Below are 15,558 nucleotides of genomic sequence, written 5' to 3'. Positions count from 1 at the left end.
CATGCTGTGGAGCGGCTCGGCCCATGAGCCATGGCCGCTGAGCCTGCGCGTCTGGAGCCTGTGCTCCGCAACGGGAAGAGGCCACAACAGTGAGAGGCCTGCATACCACAAAAAAAAAAAAAAAAAAAAAAAAATCTTCCAACAAACAAAAGTCCAGGCCCAGATGGCTCCACAGGTGAATTCTATTAAACATTTAGAGCAGAGCTAACACTCATCCTTCTCAAACTCTTCCAAAAAACTGCAGAGGAAGGAACACTCCCAGACTCATTCAATGAGGCCGCCATCACCCTGATACCAAAACCAGACAAAGATACTACAAAAAAAGAAAATTACAGACCGATATCACTGATGAATATAGATACAAAAATCCTCAACCAAATACCAGCAAACAGAATCCAACAATACATTAAAAGGATCATACACCATGATCAAGTGGGATTTATCTCAGGGATGCAAGGATTCTTCAATATACGCAAATCAATCAATGTGATACACCATATTAACAAATTGAAGAAAAAAAAAAACATGATCATCTCAATAGATGCAGAAAAAGCTTTTGACAAAATTTACCACCCATTTATGATAAAAACTCTCCAGAAAGTGGGCATAGAGGGAGCCTGCCTCAACATAATAAAGGCCATATACAGCAAAGCATATATATATAATAAATATGAATATATATATGATTCTTTTCCCATGTAGGTTATTAAAAAAAAAATCCATATGAGGATTTCTTGGTGTATTCTGGAATATTATTTCTTAACAACAGTTATGAAAATAAAGAAGATATGTATATTAATCACAATTTTAAGGCACTATATCAAGAGCTTTTTTTAATAGTTACATATTTTTCAAATAAACAGTACTCCTTTGAAGGTTTGCAAAACAGGGTAAAATGTAAAGAAATGTGCATTGTGTTCCAATTTTCGTTATTGATCTGCTTTGTAACATTTGGGAAAGTTACTTGAAATGTCTGCGTGACTGTCTCTTTATTGGTAATTGAAAGAATGCCTGTATAAGGAGGTATTGTTAAGTCTAGAAAGTGAGAGAATTTCTAGGGCTAAAGGTAAAGGTACTCTCTCAGTAAACACATAAACACATCATCATTTTTGAGAGGGGCACTAGGCTATGTTTAGTGATGAGTAACTTTGTCAAATTATATAAAATAGATTTAATGCTAGACATTTTTGTGGTAAATCAAATATTAACTTTTATTGTTAAAGTATGTTCCCATGGATAGAAATGCCTCATTTTCCTCATCCATTAAATGACTCAATAATCTTTACCTCCCAGAATTATTGTGAGGACTAAATGTGACAGCATATGAAATGTGATTATCACAGTGTCTGGCCCATAGTATGTACCTGATAAGTAGTATTTATTAATTTTACAATAATAATATTTTTATGATTAGAGGGTATCTGTACTTGTCTATGTAAAGGCATATACTAGTGTCAAAACAGGGATGAGGCTTTGGTCACTTATGTTAAGTGATTCACTACTCTGATAAAAATTCACAAAAATGATAAAAATTCACAAAAATTCACAAAAATGAAACTGTGCTAAATAGCTTTGTTGAAAAAAATATGGTTCCCACCGTACTACTAGTTTTCATAAATAAGCCAAGCTGAAAGAGGCGTGACAGGGCCCTAGGGCCTATGTTATCATACCTCCTGGCAGTGTTTTCCTTACTACCTGAGGATACATTGGATTCTGCCGTTCTAGTTCATCATCTACAGAAAATACTGGAAGAAAAGGTACTAGAAAAGTTTATTTTAAAAACCAGTTAAAACCAGGTTCAATTGGAACTCATGTTCTAGCATTTTTAATACCTTGGTCTTTCCCATTGCTATTTGTGTAATATTGGAATTCTGGTGTTGATACAAGTCTATAAATCAGAAATACTCTCTTCTGTCTTGATTTCATTGTGGTTAAAATGAGATAAATCTAGTTGAATGAGAACAATTAGATTATAATAATAGAATTCCTCTTTGGGGTGCTTCCTCAGTACCTGCGATTCGACCTTACCTAAAAAGAATTTCAGAACTAAAACTATCATATGAATAAAAACTGAGAGCACACACTTTTGAAGGTATTTCAATCCCTGTGAAATTTGTAGGAATATTAACCTCCCACACTGGAGATGTTATAAAGCAAGTACTTAGCATTGCATTATCAAGATGATAATTCTAACAGCACAATGGCATAAAAATATGATACCTGGAAGACAAGATACAGCATGTAAGAAATAAAATTTATCTAAAACTTGTTTATCCTTGGGTGATCAAGCCCCAGCATTTGCAAAAGAGTTGCATATAAATGTAGGAGTGAATTGAAGAAGAAGAAAAAAATTAGTTCTTCAAAGAACATTTTTGGGCAAATGTTGCCACTAAATAGAGAAAAAGCAATTATGACCCCATGAGTCAGTTAAGATGGAATGTTCTAATGAAAGTAACAATCAGAAATCTTCCAGTCTTGAGATCTATCCCTTGCCAGGGTTTTGGGACACAAGTGACTCACTGTCATTATTTTTACTTAAAGGAGTGCATCTCCCCTGCTCCTCCCCCCCAAAAAAAACAAAAACAAAAAAAGAGAAGAAGAGTCAGACAGAGAGAAATGCAAAAGTAGGAGGGGAAGGAAAGGGCACGCCAAAGAGCATAACAGGTTATTTTCTTCAAGGTGGGAGAAGTTCATCAGGGAATCCTTCACTGGAGCCTTTATGAAGTCTTCAGCAATGTACAAAGGGTGGGGTGGCACTGCTGATGCACAGTGATTTTTAAAAGGCAGACACACTTTTACTTAGTTTTATTAATGTTTTTACATTCTCTACAGACAATGCCTTCTTACTTCCATGGGGGCTGACCATTCCCTCCACTCTGTCCTTGGTATGTCCCTGGAGGAGCTTTGAGTTTTATAAAATAAGCTATTTAAAGTTATACTTACATAAGGGAGTTTAGAGAGCAGAGTGGAGTGCAGCTTAATTTCAAAAGGTAATTAATCATGTGTTTTTTAAAGGCCACTGCTTTTCCTGACTTTCTCTTTGTTCTCCGTCACCTGTCTTGGATCACTTGTGCTGTCTGTTTTTCAGGCTCTGTATTGCTGAAGTCACTTATGCAGTTCATGATCCATGAAGCTGCTTTAGCAATGAAATGACATACCCAATCCAGGGTTCAAAGCAAATTTTTATGTCCCCTCTAGGTCAGAATCCAAACTATGGAAGAAATAGGGATGTAACAACTTTACAAAGTAGCCAAGTCTTCTAAAAGTCTCCCTAGCCAGGTAATTACATAGTTCTCCCCCTATTAAAGAAAATAAAAAAGCACAACATAAAAGATTTTTTCCTAAACATACATGTTTATTATGGAAAATATAGTAAGCCCCAAAGAAGAAAAAGAAGGCAACTATAATTCCACTACTTAGAGATAACTATTACTTCTTCAGGTATATGTATATTTTCAACTCTTTACATAGACTGCATATATCTATACACACACATATATACACACAGGGTACGTTCATATATACGTATATAAATATATATATACGTATATAGACGGTTTCACAACTTTTTCTTACTGGATAAGTTATGAACATTTATCTATGTTATCACCACAGCATTCTTCTTGAAGTCTTAGAATCAGGCATGTTTTCAACAGGCCTTTATTCTGTTGGAAAGATCTATTCTGACTGTAGTTAGGGCCAAGAAAAGAGGTATAAGATGACGTCTAATGTTAAGTGCAGAACTGCTCTGTTTTGCTAGACATTTTGTTCTTTTGAGATGATTAGAAGCATGATATTTCAAGATATTTGGTCATCTTCTATTAGCCTCTCCAAGAAGTGACAAAACTCAAAAGTTATTTATGGAAGGATTGATAGTTTCAAGCCTGCATATCAGTAGCAGAGAAAACATCAGAACAAATTCAGACTTATCTACGTGGTCCTTAGTGCGAAGGACAGTCATTTGTTTAAGTTGGACTGCCTAGTGTGTTTAGTATTGGCATCAGATCTAAGTCAGAATCTTAGAGATGTAAGGAAAATGTTCTGCCAAGTGCAGGAATCTTTTCTTTGCCCAACAGCAAGAGACAGCCTAGACTATGATCGAATTTCATAAAGGATGACTCTTCCAATTGCAATCCATGCCAATGATGGATAGTTCTAGAGATCAGGAACTTACTGCTTATGTTAACAAATTTCTGCTTCCCAATAACTCTCCTGCCTGTATCTAATGTCTGCTCTCTGGACTACCACAGAATAGTTTATTCTGCATGAGTCTTCACACTTGCCTTTCCTAAGTCTTTTTCACACTATAGTAAACATCCTGCTTTTTGTAATGGTTGATATACCAGCTGGTTTTCTTAGGATGCACTCCTTGTATGTTTCTTCTCTCTGAGTCATTCAGATTGAAGGGGATCTCCAAGTTTGTTCTGGTCTGTAGAGGACAGTAGCACTCAGATCTCTGATGATCAAGACCTAGAATATACATCAATAGACCTGAGACTAAACTCACATTTTTTGTTGTTTTTTTAGCATCTGTGTTACTCTGTTGGATGAGAGTGAATATGAATGGATGTATTGGTTATTCTCTGTTTGCTTCCCCAACAGATAGATTCTCTACTTTGTCCTCCCTGAAAGATTCCGTAGGAGTCTGAGCTCTACTGAATGTACCTCTCAGGTGGCCCTGCTCTCTAACTTCTGATTGGGCTTGGCCCCAGCAGGAACTTTGAGGGTAAGAGCAAGAAGATATTGAATCATTTTTAAAAAGAACAGGGAATGTGTCTTACCTGTGGCCTCAGCTCCTGGGAATTATGGTGCCAGTCCTTGGGTGATTCACTATTACTAGTTAGTTGCCTTTACCCTGTAAACAGTTCCTTCATCAAACTCTTCTCAGTTAAACTCTTTGACAGTGCCAACATTTTCTGCTGGGACACAGACTCGTATAAGGAGCATACAGGCACTAAAATGCTGAGAAATTTTTTCAGACGAACTGCACCAGAAAAGATCTTCCTGCTTCTGTTTGTGTAGAACTATTTTTTTTTAAACTCCCAGATATAGTATTTTGAACTTAGCGCTCAGGGAGTTCTCTATGTTGGTGTCAGCCAATCATTTCAGATGGTTGAGATCATTTAGATCTTGATTTTATTAATAATCTTAGCCTTCCTCCTCAACAATTTGCTAACTGTGTACAAAATTTATTACTATGTGATCTCTATCTCTATCCACGGAGAGGCAGTATAGCATCGTGAGGAAAAATCAACTTCAGAGTAGATAGAGTTAGGTTTGAATTACTAACCATGTGACTTTAGAAAAATTACTTAAAATGAGCTTCAATTTCTTCATCTATAAGATAAGCATAATACCTGAAAAATTTGGTGTGAGTTTAACAAAAATGTCTTTAAAGCCCTTATGTCCCTCTTGGCCCATGATAAGCATTCAATAAATGATAGCTTGCGTACAGAAATGCATGCTATCCCAAAAAGAAATAAGGGAAATAAGAATACCATTCAAGATATAAGTATAGAATAGGAGGAGTATGGATTGTGTGTGGGGCTATGGGGTGGGGAGGGGAGTAAACAAGTGAACTGACCCTCAGACTTCCCATAGAGTGGAAAGTAATTTCACTGGGAGCTTCTGTCATCTGAAAAGATGGTTATTTGAACATTTTTTCTTGGACCTCTGGCTTTGCTTCTCCAGCTGTCTTTGTTTATTGAGCTCTCTCTGCCTTCTGTCTTCTCTGCCCCAACCATCTCCTCCCTCCCCTAATTCAAAATTTTTCCTGCCTACTGCCAAGATATAGTACTTCATTTATTAATTTGTTCTATGTTTTTGTTTTCTAATATATTGTTTTATGCTTTCATGTTTACTAATGCATTATTTCTGCTTTCCTAGGAGTAATTGTTCACCTTTTACTATTTTTTGCTGAATACTTAATGTGTTTATTTTCATTCTGCTCTATTTTTCATACTTAGTGTTTTTATTATCACTTTTCTAGATATTCTACAAATTTTATATTTATTTATTTATTTATTTATTATTATTATTATTATTTTTTTGCGGTACACGGGCCTCTCACTGTTGTGGCATCTCCTGTTGCGGAGCACAGGCTCTGGACGCGCAGGCTCAGCGGCCATGGTTCACAGGCCTAGCTGCTCTGCAGCATGTGGGATCTTCCCGGACCGGGGCATGAACCCGTGTCCCCTGCATCAGCAGGTGGACTCTCAACCACTGCACCACCAGGGAAGCCCTTGATTTATTTTTGACAAAAGAATCATTTGAGAAAGCTTTTAAGTTCCCATGTTGTAATTTCTAGTTTTATTGCACTGTGATCAGAGAATATAACTTGTATTTGTAATAGCATTTATACCACATTTAGACCTTTTTTAACTTTGTTCAGATTTTTTGCAGGTGGTCTAATGTGTTCGATTCTGTAAATATATCATGGACATATAACAGTTCAGTGTTTACATTTGCTGGTTATAGGTTTTGCTATACAGTTTTAGGCATTTGTTGCCTTCTTTCTTTATCATGAGATGAGAGGGTAGGGTAGTCTCACCATCATTTCTCTTTCCATATCTCTTTGCATTTCCTGAAGTTTTATCTTCATGAAATTTTTATGCATAAAACATTGCACATACAGTTTTTATGCATATATAAAGAGATTTCCTCTCCCCCTTGATTCTGGGTATTGTTTTCTTTCTTTCTTTCTTTCTTTTTTTTTTTTGGCTCTACTGCGCAGCATGCGGAATCTTAATTCCCAGACCAGAGATCAAACCCACGCCCCCAGCAGTGGAAGGCTGGAGTCTTAACCACTGGACCGCCAGGGAAGTCCTCCCCCTTGATTCTGATTGGCCTACTGTTAACAGCACAGGTTTAACATTCCAGGGAGAAATCTGATTAAGAGTCAGAAGGATCTCAGCGCTGCTAATAGTGGTTCAGGACCACGGACAGCTATCCCTCTAGGAACCGTCTTCCTCACTTCAGCATCTTAAACATTGTGGGGCTTCCCTGGTGGCGCAGTGGTTGAGAGTCCGCCTGCCGATGCAGGGCACACGGGTTCGTGCCCGGGTCTGGGAGCCTGTGCGTCCAGAACCTGTGCTCCGCAACGGGAGAGGCCACAACAGTGAGTAGACCCGCGTACCACAAAAAAAAAAAAAAACACAAAAAACATTGTGAATCACAGAGTTAGATAAGAGATACGGAGAGTCACCTTAAAATGATAAGCTGATTTCTGGTCTTGCGTAAGACTTCACAGAAGGCTGCTGGACTGTGCAAATCCAGAAACTGTTCAAAGTAGGGAAGTCACTCCTAGTGTCTTCAATCTTACTACCTCATTGGGCAAGATTATTCCTATTGTGAGGGAGACTGTCCTAAGCTGTTTTGGCTGAGGTATGTTTCTAAAAATGCATCCAATTAACTTTTAACTTCCCCTGTTGTGGTTTCTTGCTCACCAAACATTATTCTGATTATAATTCAACATCCCATATAATTCTAGCTGTAGAGAGAATATATATTAGGTATGACAATGCTAACATTTCAGCCCATGTCAATGCAAACATTTCAGTACAATTTGGTAACTTGGCATCTGGGTTCTATACATTATTTTCTGTGTGCTTAATTAGCATAATGACTTCACTTCCAGAAATACTCATCCTTTCTCAATTGTGGGTAAATCAGCTTTTGCATATATGAGGTTAAGAGTCAGAACTTAAAACTTTATGAATTCACTAAGATATCTCTTGTGATGGTAATCTACCAACTTGCACTTTTTCATTACTGTGCACTTTCCAAAAAGAGCGTGGACCATGTGTGAGCGAGGGGAGAGCCCTGTGGCACTCCACCAAATTCCCCTCTCCAAGTTCACATTGGCTTATTAACCAATGCTCACTATCACATGAAACTCTGTAACTGAATCTGGGTGCCTGGCATGATGAAATGGTGTGAGATTCAAGCAGCAATACGGATATTCAAACATCTGTTTATTTCCTGGGAGAAAAATTTTAGCTAAAGTATCTTTAAACAACTGTTTACATTTGACTAAAGAAAAGCAAGCAAGCACTTAATTTATGGATTTGCTAATTGCTCTTCTCATCTGAGAACACCGGTGTTGAATATATGTCATTAATTTCCAGATTTTGCACTGAATAATCTCAAAGACTAAATGACATTGTGCCTACATGGGTGCCTGAGGAATGACTATAAAAGCAATCCTGGAGCTACTGAGGCTGTCACAGTGGCACTTCGCTGTTTTGTTTGGGCCTAGGGCCACTTTTTTCCCAAATAAAGTAAAATAAACTTGATTCTTACTTATAACACATACATAAATACACTGAGGTTCATTTATATTTGAATTTTGAAAAACCTGTTACCAGGAAGGCACATCAATGCATTTTTCTTATGCTGGTAGTAATTAAAGGCAGCTCTGTTTTCTTTCTGAAGCATTTTCTTATGCCAGCAATAGGGCACCTCCAGTTTTTACGGAGATCCTTTCTTTATGAAGTCACGTGGCTACATTTAGTCAATTTCAGTCAACGATATTTACTAAATGCCACTAGAGCAGAAGTGAACACCAATAGAAAATCGTATTTTACAAGGACCATCACCTCAGTATCCTAACCTGCCACGTCATAATAATTGTGAGGTTTCTCTTTTTGGCTGCAATTGGTCTCCTGATTGTGGCTGGAGGAATACAGGTGCCTGTGTAGCCTCCTGAGAGAACTTGCATGACCTTTCTAGAAAGGATGTTCTTGGATAATGAGTAATTTTTAAAAGCTGGAATGAGTCAGCATCAATAGCAGAAGGAAAAAAATGAGTGTGTACAATCCAAGAAGCCATTTGGCAGGATAAGTGTTCTGAGGGAAACCCCTGGTTTAGGAAACAACTCAGGAGTTGCTTCTGTCATATTAGGGTGGGATGGTAGGAGATTGGGAATCTTGGGGATTTAGTTGCCTAATTTCTTGCCTAAATTCTGGTGCAAATGATGAGAAGCACTTCAAGAACCTCTGCTTCTGCCACCGTAGAGTATATTTGTCACATTTTGGCCGTGAAGCACCCACACAATTCCTATTAGCACAGCAATATCCCTTTATTAGGAATTCTTCACTGTGGGCAGATTTGTTGGTATTGCTGAGAGCATGTGACTTAGTTTTGGCTGCTTGGACATTTTTTTATGGGATTTTGAACAGTGAATGAGATATATGGGCAGTCTTGCTACACAGGTGCAAGTAAACTAGAATATTCCTGGGGCAGCCTGTATTTTCTGCTGCCCAGCCCTGAGGGGGAAATCCCTTTTTTCTGACCTGTTCTCCAAGCCTTGTTCTACAACTCTTTGTCACTTCTTTGGGTCTCCCCACTCATACTTTAAAAATAAAATAAGTACCTTTTTTTTTTTTTGCGGTACGCGGGCCTCTTACTGTTGTGGTCTCTCCCGTTGCGGAGCACAGGCTCAGCAGCCATGGCTCACGGGCCCAGCTGCTCCGCGGCATGTGGGATCTTCCCGGACCGGGACACGAACCCGTGTCCCCTGCATCGGCAGGCGGACTCTCAACTACTGTGCCACCAGGGAAGCCCAATAAATACCTTTTTGTTAAATCTATCTAGAATACTCACATGGTCCTGACTAACTTCAAGGATGGTGTAGAAGTGCAATTCCACCATGTTTCTGGAAGCAGAACCAGCCCTGATCACTACCACAGTACACATGTACCACATGTTTATAGCTTGTCTTATAAGAGGTTACTGATATGCCCAGCTAGAAAGGAAGCTCTTAAGTGGAAAGAAATAGTTGTAAATTTCCTTTAAAAGGTTTACTTTGTAATTCTGCCATGGTGGGAATGTGGAGTTCTTACTGATGAGCTCTAATTTCCTCAATAAATAAAATGAAAGGCTGAGAATTGAGGTTAAAATTTGAATAACATATAGACCAAAGGAAAAAATTTAATGACCTTTTAGATAACTAAGACAAAAACAGTTGTGGCATCAACACAATTCTATTTAATTATGTATTAAATAAATTGCAGGAAAGAGAAAACAAGTTGATAGCCAAGTCAACATATCACTAAATGAGCATTTGGTCTTATTTTTTGCTGAATTGACCAAATAAAGCAGTAGTTTAAGAATCATCTAAACACAGCCATGTTCCTTCAGAAAACAGAACTTGCAGATAGCACTATTCCTGAAAATTGGGGCATATAGTTAGCACTTTCGGGTTTTCAGCCTGTGAAGGAAGAATCTAAAAGGTGACACAAAGCAAGGGGGTCATTAGGAAAATGTAACTTTTTTTTTATATTTTGGCCGCCAGATTGTGAGATCTTCGTTCCTTTACCAGGGATTGAACCCTGGAGCCATGGCAGTGAAAGTGCTGAGTCCTAACCACTGGACTACCAGGGAATTCACTGCCACTAGTCTTTCTTATAGCTTACCATTTGTTCAATGGACAGCCTTGGACTGAACATTCTTATTTTTTTTTCCCATTTTCTTACCACTTGGTCCTGACACACACATCACTCCCTCCACGCCCCCCACCCCAGCTCATGCAATTTCAGTCGTGTTGGCAACTTTGCTTTTATGGGGCGGGGCTTGGTCTATCAACCTACATTCTCTTTAGAGAGACAAAATAAAACCAAACTCATCTCCACTCACTTAGCCCTCGGAACCTTTAACTGCTGTAATATTTTAAAAAATAAATAAAGGAAGTAATAAATAAAACAAGCTCACTTACTCCCTAAGCCTGTAGTTTGGTGTTAGTCTTTTGCAAAATACGTTTTGAGCCCACTGTGGTGACTACCAGAGGCTTTGGTGAGTCATGCTCAACCCAGTGAGAACAGAAGTGCTGGCACGCACCGTGAAGTATGGAGTCCCTATTTGCCCTTCAGAATGGCTGCCTGAACTAATTTATTACTCAACTTGAAAAGCCATTTTTTTATAACTCGTTGTGGTTTTACCTTGTTTGCTTCTCCTACTGTCCTGCAAAGGGTACTGAGAAATTACTTTTGTTGATTTCTCATACTGGCAGTGACTAGGGAAACCACCCATTCGTTACTACCTAACGAGGGCAAAACGGACCCGTTCTGAAGCCCAGTGCCCACCTCCCAGCACACAGACGCCTGTCTCACGTTCACCCTTGTCTCCAGTGAGCAGAGGGCTGCCTTCAGGGGCTGTCTCCCATTTGCCTTCATCAATCTTAGGACCATATCATGCCCATGGAAATCTCAATTTCCAGTCAGCAAATGATTCACATAAAAGTAAGAACACTGAGGTTTTTTTCCCTTCACTGGCAGTTTACATTTTCCTGGGGCTTATAAATCTCCCAGCATTTATTACACTTCCTGGTTTGATGTTAGCTTATTTGTGAAGCTGTCTGTCATCATGCTTAAAATTGAGGGGGCCCACAATCTTGCCAGGAGACGTGAGTAATTCCAACTGTCCTCCCCACTAGCTTTTGGGCAGCAGGAAACTCTGAGTCATTGCAGATGAGCCCCTATAGCATTTAGAATGCTCTTCCACTGTGCCTCCCAGCCACACAGAGCAACTAATAGAACCGTGGCCGGTGTTCATGCCTCCCCTGAATTTGTTTGCTTGATTTGTCCTTGAGTGTCCTTGGAAGATTTGCTCTCTCCTTGTCCACTGGGACTTGGACACCCCGTTCTTGGGCTTGGCTCCACGTTGACTCTGGCCCTGACTTAGAGCAGATGCTCTAGGCCAAGAAACCTACAGCCTTGGCAAAACTGGAGATGATGGATGTTTCGTGTTGGGACACAGGAAGGTTGAGAACCTTTAATGAACCTGGACTACTAGTTATAAACCATGTCAGACTCTTTAGAGTGGTTAGCCCTGGGCTATGGAATTAAGAGGGACATTTATTTTCTATTTTAGATTCAGATGCACTTTCTGCAATGGACGTGTATCAACAAAATACATGATGCTATTCAGAAATTGCCCCGTCGTCATGTTGCTGGTGTTATTGGGGGTGCTGTTGTATCTGATGAATAAAAATCTAGGCTGGACACTCCAAGCAAAATCAATGGACCTGATATGTGTTCTCTCTTCTTAACCCCGGGGAATTTTAAACATAAAAGTATTCCATGTGATCAAATTAACAGGTTCAGAGAATGGATGGGTATTTTGGTTACTGCTTTTCTACCCTTCCTACCAGCTGCCCTGGCTCACAGCACTTTGAGAATGGCACTTATAAAGGAAACCGTGTACTTTCTTGTAAGTGGAGCAACCAGCTCCCTCTTCTCCAGCGACTGACCCTCTCTCTGCGTCAGGCTAGCTGCACTCCTAGGCCTCCTGGATTTCATCAGGGCCGGTGGAGTGGCCAGTCTTCCTTTTGTTTCTCCTCATACCCTTTCGAAGGAGTTTAGTTTATGTACATATCACAGATTGCAAAATAGAGTCATTTAATCCTCTTATCTGGTCTGCATGTCCCTTTGCCACTCCATGCATCAAGAGGAGCCTATTTAATGGAATCTGGACAGACCTCACAACTTGCTTGGCCAGTAAAATATGGAGAAAACAATGTTGTGGGACTTTCAAGGCTGGATTATAAGAGGCCTTGGAACTTCTGCTTTTACTGTCTTCGAATGCTACTCTGATACCACTAACTTACTGGAGGATGAGAGGTCAGTGGTAGGGAATCAAGACTCTCAATCAACTGACAATCACATGAATGACGCCATCTTGGACCTGACAGTCCAGTAAGCCCTTCAACTGAACACAGTCAAATGAGGGAGCCCAGAAAAAATAAATCATGTGTTTAGTTTTTGGGTGGTAATTGCACAGCAATAGATCATTGAAAAGCGCAATGCCTTTTAGAGACTGAAACACCTAAATCGTATTCATGATAACACATGGTTAGTACAGTGATGGATGTTGTAGGGTATTGCCTGCAGGTAAGGTAAATAGACAGTGGCCAGAACACGAGACCTTATAGTCTATGGTCAAGAGTTTAGACTGAATCCTAAGAGCAGCTATAGAAGGATTTAGGCAAGAAAGTAACCTGGTCAGATTTTCATTTTATAAAGTTACATTGGCATCCATGTGGAGAATGGATTTATAGGGGTCAAGACTGGAGGCAGGAAGACCATTTGGGAGGCTATTACTGTAGTTATTAAGAGTTGAAGGTAGGCTGAGGAATGGGACAAGTGCAAAAAAAAGAAAATGGATTCAAAGATTTTAGAGATATCAAAAAGGCAAAATTGGTGGGACTTGACTGGAAGAGGAAACTGGGTGGAGAGTGGTGTTAGGCCTAGAGGTGGAGAATTCTGGAGGCAGAGGAAATTAAATTTGGAAGGAAAGATGATGAGTTTGGTTTCTTAAATGCTTGTGGAGGAAGCATTCATATGGAGAATTCTGATGGACAATTTTATATAGAGCACTACATTTAAAGAGGTCAGAAGCAGACTCACAATAAAATTAAAACCACCAGTAATTGTCAATTTTAAATAAATAGTTTTTTCCTTTCTGGTTAAAGGTAGTACACGTAGAAGTCAGAGACCCAGAATTTTTTTTTTCTGGCCAACCTGTAGAAGGGAACACAACTTATAGAACAGCACGTAAACATGGATTTTGAAAATCAGCTCTAAAGCTCCTAAGAGAACAAGAAAGATTCTGTTTCATGATTCATGAGGGGTGACATTTTAGAGTTGATTTCATAAGGGAATTCATTAAGCCAGTATAGAGCCATGCCATTTTAATGCCATGTAATGTTTAAGTACCTTTAGCTATCATTTTTAAATTAGCAGAAGCAAATAAAGAGAGCTTCACTTTAACTGTGGGAAATCGCACTTCTGTGCTTCAAGTGACTTCAAATTTGTCCTGATGTTGCCGTGCAAATAATCTCAGTGCTTACCAAGATAATTGTTAATTTCCTGAGTAGTAAATCCTTACTTTGTCTCAGTTTCTCTCCTACAAGATTGGATTGGAAAATGGGAATAGGCCCTACTAATAGGTCTTACTGACAGCCTCTGGAACAGCCACCAGTGTGAGGAGTCAGACAAAATATGTAATAAATTTTTTTTTAGTGCCAGAAGAAACTTTAGAGATTACTTGCCTATCCCCCTGCCTCTCACTTTCACTCTCTGTCTGTCTGTCTGTCTGTCTCTCTCTCTCACACACACACACACCTCCCCGACACACATTCAGATGCAGACACAAAGGATATTAATAAAAGCTAGTATTTGTTGAGAAGTTTTTGTATATCAGGCAGTGCTTTAAATGGTTCACATATATTAGCTCGTTTAATCCTCAAACCACAATTAAGTAGATACTATTACTATTCCTTTTTATTTTACAGATGAGGTAGCAAGGTACAGATAGGTTAAATAACTTGCTCAAGGTTACCAACCTAGTAACTGGTGTGGCTGAAACTCAAAGGAGGGCATCTGGCTCTGGGATCAACCCAACCAAAACAGCATAGCTGTTGACAACACTGCAGGGAGTAAAAAAGGATAAAATGAGTTCTACTTGAGTTTCCCACTAACCTTAGCCTCACTCCCAAACAAGCAGAGAGCAGATCAGGAAGGAATTATATGCAGTACCCCCCTCCGTGCCTCCAGACCAGCCTCCTTCCCCAGACTCGGTGCCAGCCTGTGCCAAGCCCCCAGAGGGCAGTGCCGAGCTATTTACCAGGCAGGCAGCACAAACAGGGCTGAGAAGGGCCCCATTCTTCCTTCAGACATCTCCTGTTTGGTTCTCCCTCATTCCATTAAGGTCTTTCTGTACAAACAAGTAGGCGGCTCATAAAGCCTTGCCCTGGGCACCCTACAGCAACCCCACCGTCTTACCCTGCTTTATTTTCTAAGTCTTTATTGTTACCTGACATTATATTTTATTTTTATTTTAATTGTGTCCCCTACTTGAAAAGAAGCCCTATGAGGACAGGGACTTTTCATGTCGCATCAATTAGAGTTCCAGCACCTACCATAATGCCTGGCACATAGTAAGGGCTCATTAAATATTGAGTGCTGTTGGAGCTCAGGGCAGGCTGCCCCCAAATATGCCAAAGTGGCATATTGATTATTTTGAATTAAAGTTACTTGAGAAATAGCCAGTGCAAGAAGAAATTCTGACCCTCCTCTCTGTCTCCACTGAAGGCAGGAACTAAATTTCTCATTTGAAAGCTGCCTCCCTGCACCAGGAGAAAGAGAGGAAAACATTCTTATCACCACAGATAGGGAATTCAGGGGCGAGAAGTCTGATAACAAACATTGTTACTTCTTTATGAATTTACTACCCCAAGCTCAACCTCTGTTTAGATTCTTTACTAATTAAGCACCCAAGACTAATTCCTTTGTCCTTTATCTTTTATACTTTTTTGTCTAAAAAGTATAAAAGCTGCCTGCCTTGACTATTTCTATGAGACCTCCATAGGTACCAATTAAATTAGTTTTTTTCTCCTGTTAATCTGTTTTATGTCAGTTTAATTATAAGACCAGCGCAAGACCTCAGTAGGGGTACGGGGGAAATTTCTCCTTCTCAGCAGTGCATGTTGAAGAGTGTTGAGTTCAGCCTCCCCTGGTCAGGAGGACTGGGGAAAAGAGGTTTTAGCATAAATACAATGAG

The sequence above is a fragment of the Delphinus delphis genome, chromosome 1 (assembly GCF_949987515.2).
Source record: "Delphinus delphis chromosome 1, mDelDel1.2, whole genome shotgun sequence".
Taxonomy (NCBI): domain Eukaryota; kingdom Metazoa; phylum Chordata; class Mammalia; order Artiodactyla; family Delphinidae; genus Delphinus; species Delphinus delphis.
The sequence above is the reverse complement of the archived record's forward strand: the minus strand, read 5'-3'. Positions refer to the sequence as shown.